Source organism: Somniosus microcephalus, chromosome 2 (genome assembly GCF_052327205.1).
Source record: "Somniosus microcephalus isolate GS21.2 chromosome 2, FLI_Smic_1.0, whole genome shotgun sequence".
Taxonomy (NCBI): Eukaryota; Metazoa; Chordata; class Chondrichthyes; order Squaliformes; family Somniosidae; genus Somniosus; species Somniosus microcephalus.
This window is the reverse complement of record NC_140988.1, coordinates 295,101,585-295,115,250: the sequence shown is the minus strand read 5'-3', so window position 1 is coordinate 295,115,250 and position 13,666 is coordinate 295,101,585. Positions and strand designations below refer to the sequence as shown.

The 13,666-nt window shown below is 50.0% G+C and overlaps 1 protein-coding gene across 1 annotated transcript in view; it reads right to left on the bottom strand.

Moving 5' to 3' along the window:
* npr2 (natriuretic peptide receptor 2) overlaps positions 1-13,666 on the bottom strand; it is a 221,716-nt gene that overhangs the window by 47,703 nt on the left and 160,347 nt on the right. The gene's annotated exons all lie outside the window — the stretch shown is intronic.

Sequence of the window (13,666 nt, the reverse complement as noted above, 5' to 3'; positions counted from 1 at the left end):
TGTGTATTAATTAACTAAACAACCCACAGACTTTACAGTGGCGACGAGTCCGATCGTACCCTGCGGCAACAATACTTCCGAAGCAGTTAACGAGCGTCGAGAAGAGGCAACCGCCCTCGTCATTCTGCTGGGAGAAAACTCGAGTCTGCAGAGCTGGAAAGGAGGAAGAATTCAGAGACAAAGACTTCCATCAGCAACAGGCACTGACTGTCCCTTCTGCCACGGTGAAGAGTGAGCCGATCAGCACAAGAAGCAAGCCGGCCACGGTGACTGTGAGTAAGGGAAAAGTAAAAAGAATAACCGGAGGATAAGGGCGGTGCACTCGACCACGGTCGAGGGGGAAAGGAGCCGGACAGAAGTCGGGCCCAGAGGCGCTGAGACTGGGGCAGCATGGAGCAAGGAAGCCGCGGTACAGACAGGCTGGGGACGCAACGGCGTCGTGAGACAGCTAGACCGCGACCGGCGAAAAAGGCCGGGCAGCGACCGAAGCCACGAAGCGCTGCGACCGGGAGCGTAGGCGCGGGAAGATATAAAAACTCAGCCGCAGCCGGGGAGGAAAGCACCGGACTGCGAGAGGGCTGGGAGGCGCGATTGGGAGCCGAGCGAGCGGGAGAGGCAGAGCCGACCAAGGGAGACTGAGCGAGAGCCAGTCCAGCGGCTGAAACTGTTCGCCGTCAACGGGGTGTACCCAGCGCCAGTAGAGCCGAGCGAGCGGGAGAGAGACAGAGCCCGAGCAAGGGGAACTGAGCGAGAGCCAGCCCAGCGGCTGAAACTGTTCGCCGTCAACGGGGTGTACCCAGCGCCGGTTGCCCTGCCGAGAAAAGGGAAAGCACTGAAGCCGACGCGCAGGCTGTGAACCTGAAAGCCAGCGGCCATCGCCCGTGGGGAAAGTGTACCCCTCCCGCCAGGGGAAGAAACGCGGGAAGCCGCCATTAGGCGGAGAAGAAGACAGAAGCGGGGAACCGCCATTGAAGTGGGCGGGGAGAGAAGATAAGCGCGGGAAACCGCCATTTTCGCAGGAACCGCCATCTTGAAGAAAAAAAAAGAAAATTTAAAGAAATAATCCGTGCTGTTATCAGGAAGAGAGGAAGATGCCTAAGCGTGGTAACATCAATGATTTTAATTCCGAGGTAGAAGACTGGGCCACGTATGTGGAACGCATTGAGATCTATGGTGAGGCCAATAAAATAGAAAAAGATGACAAAGCTATAACCTTGCTAAACTCGATGGGCGCGAAGACATACGGGCTCTTGAAGCATCTACTAGCACCAGCTAAACCGGCAGATCAGACTTTCGATGATATTGTGACTGTTCTGAAGGATCACTTGAACCCCACACCGTTGATGTTGGCGGAACGATTCAAATTCTATGCGAGAACGCAAAGGAAAGACGAAAGCAACGCAGAATACTTGGTCGAACTGCGTAGACTAGCAAAACACTGCCAGTTTGGAGGAAATCTGATAGAGGCATTGCGAGACAAGTTCGTGTGCGGGTTGTCAAAGGAAGGAACGCAAAAGCGACTACTCGAAGAGAACGACCTTACACTTGACAGGGCTGTCCTTATTGCAGCATCGCACGAAGCCGCAGTGAAGGGAACTGCGGAAATGCAGCTAAAGGCAGCGGCACTCAGTGTGGATCAAATTACCTCGAGTACAACGAAATGCTATCGTTGTGGGAAGACAACACACGACCAGAACCAATGCTGGCTTAAGAACCAGGAATGTAGGAAATGTGGCAAACTGGGTCACATAGCTAAGGTATGCCGGTCAGGGAAGAAGACCAACAACCAAAGGAAGCCATCACAGGAAAAGCACAACAAGGTACACAAGGTGGCTGAGAAGAGTTCAGACGAACAGAATTCGGACTCAGACCCAAACGGCCAGGAGCTGGGCAGTCTGAGGATTCACAATGTGAGTAAGGAAGCTGACCTACAAACTATCTGGGTCATGCTAAAAATAGCTGGAGTCCAAGTGAAAATGGAGTTGGACACTGGATCAGCTCTATCAGTCATAAATCGAAGGGATTACCACCGGCTATTCTCACATATACCCTTAAGAGATACCAAGTTCGTATTGCAGACATACACGGGGCATAAAGTATACCCCATGGGGAAGATAAGAGTCAAGGTGAGAGATGGGGGTAAAGAACACCCAAGAATGAACTTATACGTACTACCTGAGGGAGGACCACTACTTCTGGGACGGGAGTGGATCAAGAAAATAGACATGGAATGGCACTATCTAAAAGCCATAACGAGTGAGGACTCGGTGCAGACAATCAGCTCAGATTCTGAAACGGATGACGATAAGACCAACCCAAATATGAAAGACAAGGCTAAAATGGACTTGCCGACTAAGGTTGGAAGAACGAAGGCATGCATAAAGGCTTATGCTCCAGAGAAGAACAAAGTTTCAGAACAGAACTCCACCAAACAACGACAACATAGTTTGACAGAGAATTCTGAGTCTGTTCAGTTTACGGACATATCCATGACTGACGAACACCGAGCTCGGACTCAACGTTATTTCAAATTACGACAGCAAGTAGAACAAGTGAGTTACCGTCTCGAACAAGAGATGAAAACAATGAAAAAGTTCTATGACACCGAATGGGAGAATCTGGAAAGACAACAGAAGCAGTTAGCTCAAGCAGAGAGCGACCATAGAGCCATTGTGACCAATTACCGATCGCATCTCCCTTATGCTGTTCAGGAGTTCGAATATTTGCAGGAAGGAGCAAATGAAGAGGAATCTTCAAGAAGCCAGGATTTTATTCCCGTTCTTCTCTACGACTCCTTACAAGCAGAGTTTGAGAAGTTGAAGGAACAGTATGAACAGGCCCAGGCTACAATCCTGGAGGGGATTAACTCGGCAACCTCCGAAAAGCTAGTTTCAGTAGAAGCATATGAGCAACTAAAGGTTGAACATGAGCAAGAAGTCCAAAGGCTGCAGGAAATTCTTGATGAGCTCAAGGCCAAGACAGACTCATCGGTAGAAGTTCCATCCATAGATGAGAAATTAGAGGTGAAAGACATGGCAGAACATGAAAGACAAGATGTCCAAGAACTCATAAAAATATTGAAGGAAACCCAAGACAAATATGAGGCGGCAATGACCGAGGTTCAACAACTTGAAGAACAGATTCAACTGGGAATCCTTTCAGTGGAAGAAAAGGAAACTGTAAGAAACACAGAGACTGTAAGAATGGCCCCTGAACATGAGCTAGAGAGCATCAAGGCGCAACTTCTCCGAGCGCTGAAAGCCAAAGTACAAGAGGAAAAGAAGGTGAAAGCATTGGAGGAAAAGGTGGATGAAATGGAGAAGACGCTGATCCACAGTGTTCCCGTGGAGGAGTTAACGGTCAGCCAACTCCTTCATATGCTGAGGGACAAGACTCTGCAATGGGAACAATCTGAACACGAGCTTCAATCTTCAAAGGGAAGGAGTTCGGAGCTCTCAAAAGTTATGGAAATAGCTGAGGTTGCAACACAGATTTTACTGGGATGCCAAAAGTACGCTGAATCACATCTATGTGAACAACAGAATGTTGAAACAGCTGCTCCAGTAGAAGGATTGAATAGCCCGATCAATCAATCCCCGATGGAAGGGGAAGTATTGAAATCACAAATTAGGTCATTAGTGAAGGATTTGCAGGAAACCCAGGAAGAGCGGGATGAATATGAACGCATGAAGAAGTCTCTTCAGGAAAGATGTCTAGGGAGGGAACAACAGTCGGCTAACGTCCAGTTGGGTAAGAAAGAAGTAGCAGGCCCTCTCGCTAGACTAGTTCAGGACGACACCGAATATTACCATGACCTGTTGAGTGACACGGAATATTACGAGGACTTGGTCTGCCCAGCTTGTGATGAAAACTCCCAAAGTGCAGAAATCAGGATGAAGCACTTAAAGTCTAAGGAACATAGGGAGATGGTGGCGCTACAGCTGGCAGCTGATAAGGGAGCCCCGAGAGTCTCCAAGAAGCAGAAAAGAAAAAGACGAAGCAGAAAGTGATAACCATCTAAATCATTATCACTTCTACCAGATCATGTACGTGGGCCCTACGAAGGGAGCCAAATCAGTTGGCAAGTAAGAAAAATTACCAAGGCAGTCCAGCTGTTTGTAAAAGTCAGCACTGCTGGTTCAGCAGGACGGAAGTTCAAGCTGTTAAGTCAAGGGAAAGACTATTGGATGAGTCACGCTAGCAATGTGAACCGGCTACACCACAGAGATGTTGTTCGGACCGAGTCAAGACCAGAGACTGAATCTGTGAACTGTTCCCGCAGAGACTGAATCTGTAAACTGTTTCCCGCATAGATTATACCTGTGAATTGTTTTACATGAAGTTGAATATATGTTATGTTTAATGGGGGACTAAGTATGTTGTAAGCTAAAAAGGGAGGATTGTAGTGTATGTATCCGTCTACCTTTAAGAAAACCATTGTATGTAACCGTTCACCTTTAAGAGAACTATTTTAGGTGTGGCACTACTTTGTTGGCTTCTGTATACTGTAATACCGACGGTGACCACACCGGTATATAAGTGCTGTGTCAGGATTTATTTGGCAGATTCGCCCTGACCTTCGAATAGTAAAGTCCTGTTTTAAGTTACTCTGGTAGTCTGTGTATTAATTAACTAAACAACCCACAGACTTTACACCGATGACTTCTCCCGCCTTCTCAGGGACTTCCCCAAGCTGACAAAGCCCACCTTTTCAGCTTCGACTGCCAAGCATCAGATGGAGCATCATATTTTGACAACCGGCTCTCCCGTCTACACCAGGGCGCGGCGTTTGGAGCCCAGCAAGCTCGCGGCGGCGAAGGCGGAGTTCGCCGCGATGGAGAAGCTGGGGATTATTCGCCGGTCCAGTAGTCCCTGGTCTTCACCGCTCCACATCGTCCCAAAGCCCGGCGGGGGATGGCGGCCCTGTGGTGACTATCGTCGCCTCAATGAGATAATGACGCCTGACTGTTACCTCATCCCCCACATACAAGGTTTCTCTGCGCATTTGGCGGGGAAGTCAATATTCTCAAAGTTCGACCTCGTCCGTGGGTACCATCAGGTCCCAGTGCGCCCCCAGTATGTCGAAAAGACGGCGGTCATCACCCCTTTTGGACTTTTTGAATTCCTCCGCATGCCCTTTGGGCTTAAAAATGCGGCGCAGGCATTCCAGCGCCTTATGGACTCGGTTCTGCGGGACCTCGATTTTTTGTTCGTCTACTTGGATGACATTCTGATTGCTAGCACCACAAAGGATGAAAACCTCAAGCATCTCCGTGTCCTTTTTCAATGGCTGCAGCAGCACAGCCTCATTGTGAACCCGGACAAATGTCGTTTCGGCCTGGCGCAGCTCGATTTTCTAGGCCACCACATCACTTCTGCAGGGGCAACGCCGCTTCGAGCTAAGGTGGAGGCGCTCACGGCGTTCCCGAAGCCGCAATCCGTGAAAGCCTTACAGGAGTTCCTGGGGATGGTTTATTTTTACCAGCGGTTCGTCCCCAGGGCCGCACAGCTCATGCGGCCGCTCTACGAGGCCCTCAGGGGCAAGACGGGAAAGGAGCCCATGGTTTGGCCGCAAGAAATGGGTCGCGCCTTCAAGGATACGAAGACCGTGCTCGCGAACGCTACAATGTTGGCACATCCCCTGCCAGGAGCTATCATCGCCCTCACGACGGACGCGTCAGATTACGCTGTGGGGGCCATCCAGGAGCAATGGGTCGTCGGCGCATGGCAGCCTCTGGCATTTTTTAGCCGCCAGCTGCAATGGCACGAACGTCGGTACGGTACTTTCGACAGGGAGCTGTTAGCTTTGTTTTTGGCCATCCGCCACTTCCGATTCCTCCTCGAAGGGCGCCGCTTCACTGCGTTTGTTGACCACAAACCCTTGACGTTCGCGATGGCCAAGACAGCTGAACCGTGGTCGGCTCGGCAACAACGGGAGCTCACTTACATCTCCGAGTTCACCACTGATGTCAGGCACGTGGCCGGCAAGGACAACGTCGTCGCTGATTGCCTTTCCCGCGCCGCCGTCCAGGCCGTTCAATTAGGCATTGACTTCGCAAGAATGGCAGCCGACCAGGCTGCCAACCCGGAGACTCAGGCCTTTCGTTCTGTCCCCGCCAGCCTCCAGCCGAGAGATGTACCGTTCCATGCGGCAGGTACCACTCTACTCTGCGACATTTCGTTGGGTGCACCCCGTCCGATTGTGCCGTCCACCTGGTGCCGAGGCATTTTCGACGCCATACACGGGCTGTCGCATCCTGGAGTGCGGACGTCGTAGAAGCTGCTAGTCTCCAAATTCGTATGGAGAGGAATACGCAAAGACGTCCACAACTGGGCGAACACTTGTGTGGTTTGTCAACGGGCCAAGGTGCAACAGCACGTCAGGGACCCTCTGGCCACCGTCAAGGTACCGGAGTAGCGTTTCGACCACATTCACGTTGACCTAGTGGGCCCACTTCCACCGTCCCGTGGTTTTACACACCTTCTGACAATGGTTGATCGCACCACGAGGTGGCTGGAGGCAGTTCCCCTGACGTCCACCACGTCTGCGGATGTCGCGTGAACCTTCATCTCATCATGGGTAGCCCGGTTTGGTGTCCCTGCAGATATTTTGTCGGATCGCGGGCCGCAATTTTCGTCGGAACTATGGAATGAGGTAGCCTCAGTATTGGGCACTAAACTACACCGCACTACGGCTTATCACCCGCAAGCGAACGGCTTGTGCGAGCGGTTCCACCATTCATTGAAGGCGTCGCTCAGGGCCAGCCTTCTGGATGCAGCATGGGTCGATAAACTGCCGTGGGTGATGCTAGGACTGCGCACGGCGCTGAAGGAGGATCTACAGTCGTCGGGCGCGGAAATGGTTTACGGTCAGCCACTACGAGTTCTGGGCGAGTTCCTGCCGTCCCCTATGTGGTCGTGGTCTGCAGCCAGTCAGCGAGAGGCCCATCGGGACGCGGCTCAGTGTTTCCGCCCAGTTCCGACCTCGCAGCATGGTTTGCCTTCTTCCAACATCCCTGAGGAGCTGTCAAAGGCCAAGTTCGTCTTTGTGCGCCAAGACGGCCATCGTACCCCGCTCGCACCTCCTTATGCAGGTCCGTTCCAGGTTCTACAGACCGGGGACAAGAGTTTTGTGATCGACGTCAGGGGCAAGTCTGATCACATCTCCGTTGATCGCCTCAAACCTGCGCAAACAGCCGGTCGAACTGGCACAGCCTCCGCGCCGGGGCCGGCCGCCGGCCGCCGCTACGCCTAAGCACACCGTGCTACCTGCCAGCTCACCACCTGCTCAGCGTTTTCCTCTCTGGGAATTTAGGAGTCGGTCAAACAGGCTTGTCCGACCTCCTCGGCGATTGACTTTCCTCATTAAAGACAATTCTGGGGGGGCGTATGTGGCAAAGCCACCAAAGAGACTCTCACAGTAACTTGTACAATTGTCTTTAATCATTATTGTTACCTTTTAATGTTTGCCCTGTTTAAACAGCGCGGGATCGATAAAATCACGATCTGACGCGATGACATCATCACGTGGGTCACGTGATGTTCCCAATGGCGGGATACGTCATGACGTCAGGGTTGAAGGGCGTTTCCAGTTAGTCCTCGTGGAGTGAGCTAGTGTACAGACCTGTTTGGAGTTTCTCCTGCGTTTCTTGTTTTGTAATACTTTCAGTGCATTAAACTAAGTTTGTTAACTACCAGTTTAGTTCACAGTGTTTTTGTTAGGAGTGCATAGACTCCTACAATGTTACCTTTTGTTAAAAAGGAATTAGAGTATAAGAGTAAAGAAGTCTTACTACAATTATACAGGGCATTGGTGAGTACTGGAGTACTGTGCACAGTTCTGGTCTCCTTACCTAAGGAAAGACATACCTGCCTTACAGGGAGTGAACATAAGAATATAAGAAATAGGAGCAGGAGCAGGCCATTCCGCCCCTCGAGCCTGCTCTGCCATTCAATAAGATCATGGCTGATCTTCTACCTTAACTCTACTTTCCTGCACTATCCCGATATCCCTTGATTCCCTTAATATTAAAAAATCTATCGATCTCTATCTTGAATATACTCAACGACTGAGCATCCACAGCCCTCTGGGGTAGAGAATTCCAAAGATTCACCACCCTCTGAGTGAAGAAATTTCTCCTCATCTCTGCCCTAAATGGTTGACCTGTGGCGTACCGATCACAGAAAGGACACAATCCGCTTTTCGGTCCGTAGACTATAAATCAGGCGTCATGCCTTTAAGAAGGATCACACCTTTAAGAAACTCGATCTGCAACATAGTTAAGCCCAGAGCGGGGGAGGAGCAGTCGAAGCTGTGGACTGATGAAAAGCAGTCAGACTTGGTGTAGTCTCTGACGCCATTTTGTGTTCAACATGTAGCCTCAACAATTAAACCTTTTCTGTTGAACCTCTCCGAGTTCAGTATTTTTTGCTAGGAGTACGTAGACTCCTACAGACCCCTTATTCTGAAACTGTGACCCCTGGTTCTAGACTCCCCAGCCAGCGGAAACACCCTCCCTGCATCTACCCTGTCAAGCCCTGTAAGAATTTTGTATGTTTCAATGAGATCACCTCTCATTCTTCTAAACTCCAGAGAATATAGGCATAGTCTACTTATTCTCTCCTTATAGGACAAAGCCCCATCCCAGGAATCAGTCTGGTTAACCTTTGTTACACTCCCTCTATGGCAAGTATATCCTTCCTTAGGTAAGGAGACCAAAACTGTACATAATACTCCAGATGTGCTCTCACCAGGGCCCTATATAATTGCAGTAAGACATCTTGGGGGAAAAATTCAGTTGCTTGCACCTCCATTTAGCACCTTAAGAGGGCGCTAATGGGGCACAAAGCAACTAGCGCCCGGGCGCGGCATTGTGTGCGCCTCTCGCGAAATTAACAAGACATTTTGCAGCGGCACTAAACACTACCTCCACAATCTCCTGCGCCGGCAGATCATGACATCAGTCGAGTGTGCAATGCCCTGATAGCGCCCCGGACCGGATATTGAATGGCGCCCCCTGCCTTACTGCCTGCCGCTAGCAACGATGGTTTGAGGGGAGCGTTTTGCAGTCAGAAAGGGACTGGGGGAGTGCTAATTAAAGGCGACCGCTTCCTGCCTTTTTTTGTTGGTGACATTTTTGCACCACGCATTCGGAGAGAGAGAGAGAGACTTCTGGAGAGATTCAACGCTGCGTGAATGAGTTTTGGGTACTGAGCAGCACTTTGCAGGTTCATTTTGATTGGCTCTTCCTTGCTTCGCCCGCGCTCTGAGGTAATGCCTCGCTCCTCGGCATTTGCGCCTTAAGACAGGTGTGAAGCGCCTGATTTAGTGCTCTAATCACCTCCAGGGGCGATAAAAGCCAAGTTTGCCGTCGGAGGCGATAATTAGCGCCAGGCGCTAAACTTTGCGCATGGCTGATAATGGCGCCCCAAACGGGGTGATACTGAATTTTTCCCTTTACTCTTATACTCAAATCCTCTTGTAATAAAGGCCAACATACCATTTGATTTCCTAATTGCTTGCTGTACCTGCATGTTAACTTTCAGTGATTTGTGTACAAGGAAACCCAGGCCCCTCTGAACACCAACATTTCCCAATCTCTCACTATTCAAAAAATACTCTACTGTTCTATTTTTGCTAGCAAAGTGGATAACTTCACATTTCTCCACATTATATTCCATTTGCCATGTTCTTCCCAGTCACTTAGCTTGTCTATATCCCCTTGACGCCTCTTTGCATCCTCCTCACAACTTACATTCCCACCCAGCTTTGTATCATCAGCAAACTTGGATATATTACATTTCATCCCCTCATCCAAATCATTGATGTAGATTGTGAATAGCTGAGGCCCAAGCACTGATCCTTGCGCTACTCCACTAGTTACAGTCTGCCATCCCAAAAATGACACGTTTATTCCTACTCTCTGTTTTCTGTCCATTATCCAATCCTCAATCCATGCTAGTATATTACCCCCATCCCATGAGTCCTAATTTTGTTTAATAACCTCTTGTGTGGCACCTTATCGAATGCCTTCTGAAAATCCAAATACACCACATCCACTGGTTCCCCCTTAACTATTCTGCTAGTTACAACCTAAACAAACTCTAACAGATTGGTCAAACATGATTTCCCTTTCATAAATCCATGTTGACTCTGCCCAATCCAGTTATTATTTTCTAAGTGCCCTGTTACCACGTCCTTAATAATAGATTCTAGCATTTTCCCTACTACTGATGTCAGGCTAACTGGTCTGTAGTTCCCCGTTTTCTCTCTCCCCCTTTTCTTAAATAGTGGGGTTACATTTGCTACCTTACAATCTGCGGGAACAATTCTAGAATTTATGGAATTTTGGAAAATGACAACCAATATATCCACTATATCTATAGCCACCTCTTTTAAAACCCATGGGTGTAGGCCATCAGATCCAGGGGATTTATGGGCTTTCAGTCCCATTAATTTCTCCAGTACTTTTTACTAATACTAATTTCTTTTAGTTCCTCATTCTCGCTTGACCTTCCGGGAGGTTTATTGCGTCTTCTTCCATGAAGACAGACACATAGGCCGGGATCTTACCTGAAGAGATGCGTTGGGGGCGGGACTGCTGCCTTTCGGGTTCCAGCCCCGTCCCCAGCGACATCTGACGAACAGATGCTATTTTCCCCTGGTTGGCCTTGTTAAGCCCGCCCTGCGGGCTTGCCGGTTAATTAAGGGAAAGCCGGTATCAGATGACGTCAGTTGCTGACGCTTCATCTGCCGGTTTTCTTAAAGGCATATGCACCACACTTGTTTGACAGATGATTTCACAGTGCTTGACAGCATTGAGGTGCTGTCAATCACTGAGGGGGCGATTTTCTCAGCCCCGAGGAGGCGGGTTTAGAGGCGGGAAAGGCGGGAAAATGGGAAAAATGGGTGTGGGTTCGAAACCCGCCTCCGCGCGATTGTGCAGGTGCTGGTTTTGCAGGGGGGCAAATGGTCCCACCTCCAGCAGGCCAGAGAGGTTGTTAAGAGCCCTGAATGCTCGTTAAGGGCCTCTCTAATCCTATTTTGAGAGACCCTCGTTATTTTTCGACCATTTCAGCGTGTTCCACGACCCTCCTAAACCACGCCAGCTAAACCTGGCGGGTTGACAAGTGGGTGGCCTCCTCACAGCTGCAGCTCCACCATTAAATCGGAGATTTCATCAGGGATTAGTTGCAGGTGGCAGAACTTTGCTTTAAAAGGTCTTTCAGCACTTTTAGCAGGCCTTCCGAAGTCGGGGGTGCTGCGGCTTGAATCTATCAACAGTGGGACCTCCTTGGAAGACCCTCTCCCCACTTGCAATGAGCGCTTCCCCAACAGAGGCATCCGCCAGCAGCATGGGAACCATTCATTTCCTTTCACCAGGGACCTCAGATTCGGATGAGGAGCATCCATGGCAGCAGCAGAAACAGGCAGCTGAGCAGCAACAGCAGCAAGAGCCCAACCTCCTGCTCAGCCACCTGATGCTGTACAGGGCAGAAGGCGCCAGCGCATCGAGGCACCTCGCCGCAGGAGATACCCCTGACAGAGGGTTTACAGACAGAGGATGAGCTACCTCAACATGAGTGAGCAGCAGTGCCAAAGGAGGTTGAGGTTGTCCAAGAGATCTGCGGACTGCCCAGAGGAATGGGTGGACACCCCTTACCAGTGGCTGTCAAAGTCACCACCGCACTCAACTTCTTTGCCTCAGGCTCCTTCCAGGGATCATCAGCAGGCATCAGCGGCATCTCTCAGTCGGCCGCCCACAGTTGCATCACGCAAGTTACCGATGCCCTTTTCGCTAAGGCCCACAATTACATCCAGTTCTCAAGGGATCAAGCAAGTATAACTGCACATTCGGTTGGCTTTGCAAATAAGACAGGCATGCCAATGGTGCAGGGCCTCATAGACTGCACACATGTGGCCCTTCGGGCACCCCATCACAACCCAGCTATCTTTGTCAACCGAAAGGGCTTCCACTCCCTCAACGTACAGCTGGTGTGTAACCACAAGAAGGAGTTTTTGCATGTTTGCACCGAGTTCTGTGGTATTCGCCATGACTCTTTCATCCTGCGGCATTCTACTGTTCCTCCACTTTTCAATCCGACAAACCAACTTAATGGATGGCTCCTTGGTGACAAGGGCTACTCCCTGAAGAAGTGGCTAATGACGCCGATCAGGAGGCCAGCTAACGAGGCTGAAGAGCGCTACAATGCCAGCCACACTTCGACCAGGTCTATCATCGAGCAAACCATTGGGTTGTTGAAGATGCGCTTCCGTTGCCTTGACCAATCAGGTGGAGCCCTGCAGTTTCCACCATACAGGGTCTCCAGAATGGCCGTGGTCTGCTGTGCACTGCACAACATCGCACAGCATCGTGGCTTGCAGCTTCCTAATGAGCAAGTGGTTCAGTTCCAGGCCTCCTCAGATGAGGATGAGGATGAGAAGGAGGAGGAGGAAGAGGAGCAGGAGGGGATCAGAGCGTCAGTCTATCGACCAGCAGCAGCGGCAGCATATGAGCACATGTCTGCCCGTGATGCAAGGGATGAACTTATCCTGGCCAGATTTGCATAGGTTGCCCATGTTGGCACATGTCCTTGGCTCCATCTTAAGATATCATAGACAATCGACATGACTCTCTGGCCTCCTTTCACTCTGGCCACCAACCTGCCAATACAAGTGTTATGGAGCCCGCAATGTGGAGCTGCCTAAGGTGAAAGAACGGATGCCACAACACTAACATTTTGCCATCAAATCATTTTAATGCTTTCCAACAGGGATGGCATTTCATCAATAAACATAAACATTCACCCAATCTGCACACAGATCTGGAGGTTATATCCTTTGCCAGCTGGACTCACACAGCCTTGGTTTCTTTGGGAGGCCTCTTCCTCCCAGAGGAGTGGCAGAGCCCCTCGGTTAGGCGGTTCCCAGTGCGTGGCGGGTACCCGCCTCCTTTGAAACTGGCATGGAGGCGGGTTTGGGTGCGGGATGGGGTCGGGACCCCTGATTTTGGGATTTTAACCCCCCCACACACCTCCAATCCCGACTCCACGGCCCAATGAAAATCCTGCCCACTATTCCTTTTGGCAACATTATAAGCCTCTTCCTTTAATCTAATATTATCTTTAATGTCTCTTGTTAGCCATGGTTGGACCATTTTCTCCAGCGCAACAAAAGTTCACTAGACTGGTTCCTGGGATGAGGGGATTGCCCTGAGAAGAGATTGAGGAGACTAGGCCTATATTCCCTAGAGTTTAGAAGCATGAGAGGTGATCTCATTGAAGCATATAAAATTCTTAAGGGGCTTGACAAGGTTAATGCTGGGAAAATGTTTCCCCTGGCTGGGGAATCTAGAACACAGGGTGACAATCTCAGAATAAGGGGTAGGCCATTTAGGACTGAGGTGAGGAGAAATTTCTTCATTCTAGGGGTTGTGAATCTTTGGCATTCTCTACCCCAGAGAACTGTGGATGCTCAGTCATTGAGTATATTCAAGACAGAGGTTGATATTTTTTGGGGAACTAAAGGATATGGGGATAGTGCAGGAAAGTGGAGTTGAGGTAGAAAATCAGCCATGATATTGTTGAATGGCAGAGCAGGCTCAAAGGGCCAAATGGCCTATTCCTGCTCTTATTTCTTATGTTCTTACATTGCTGGTACTTAAAA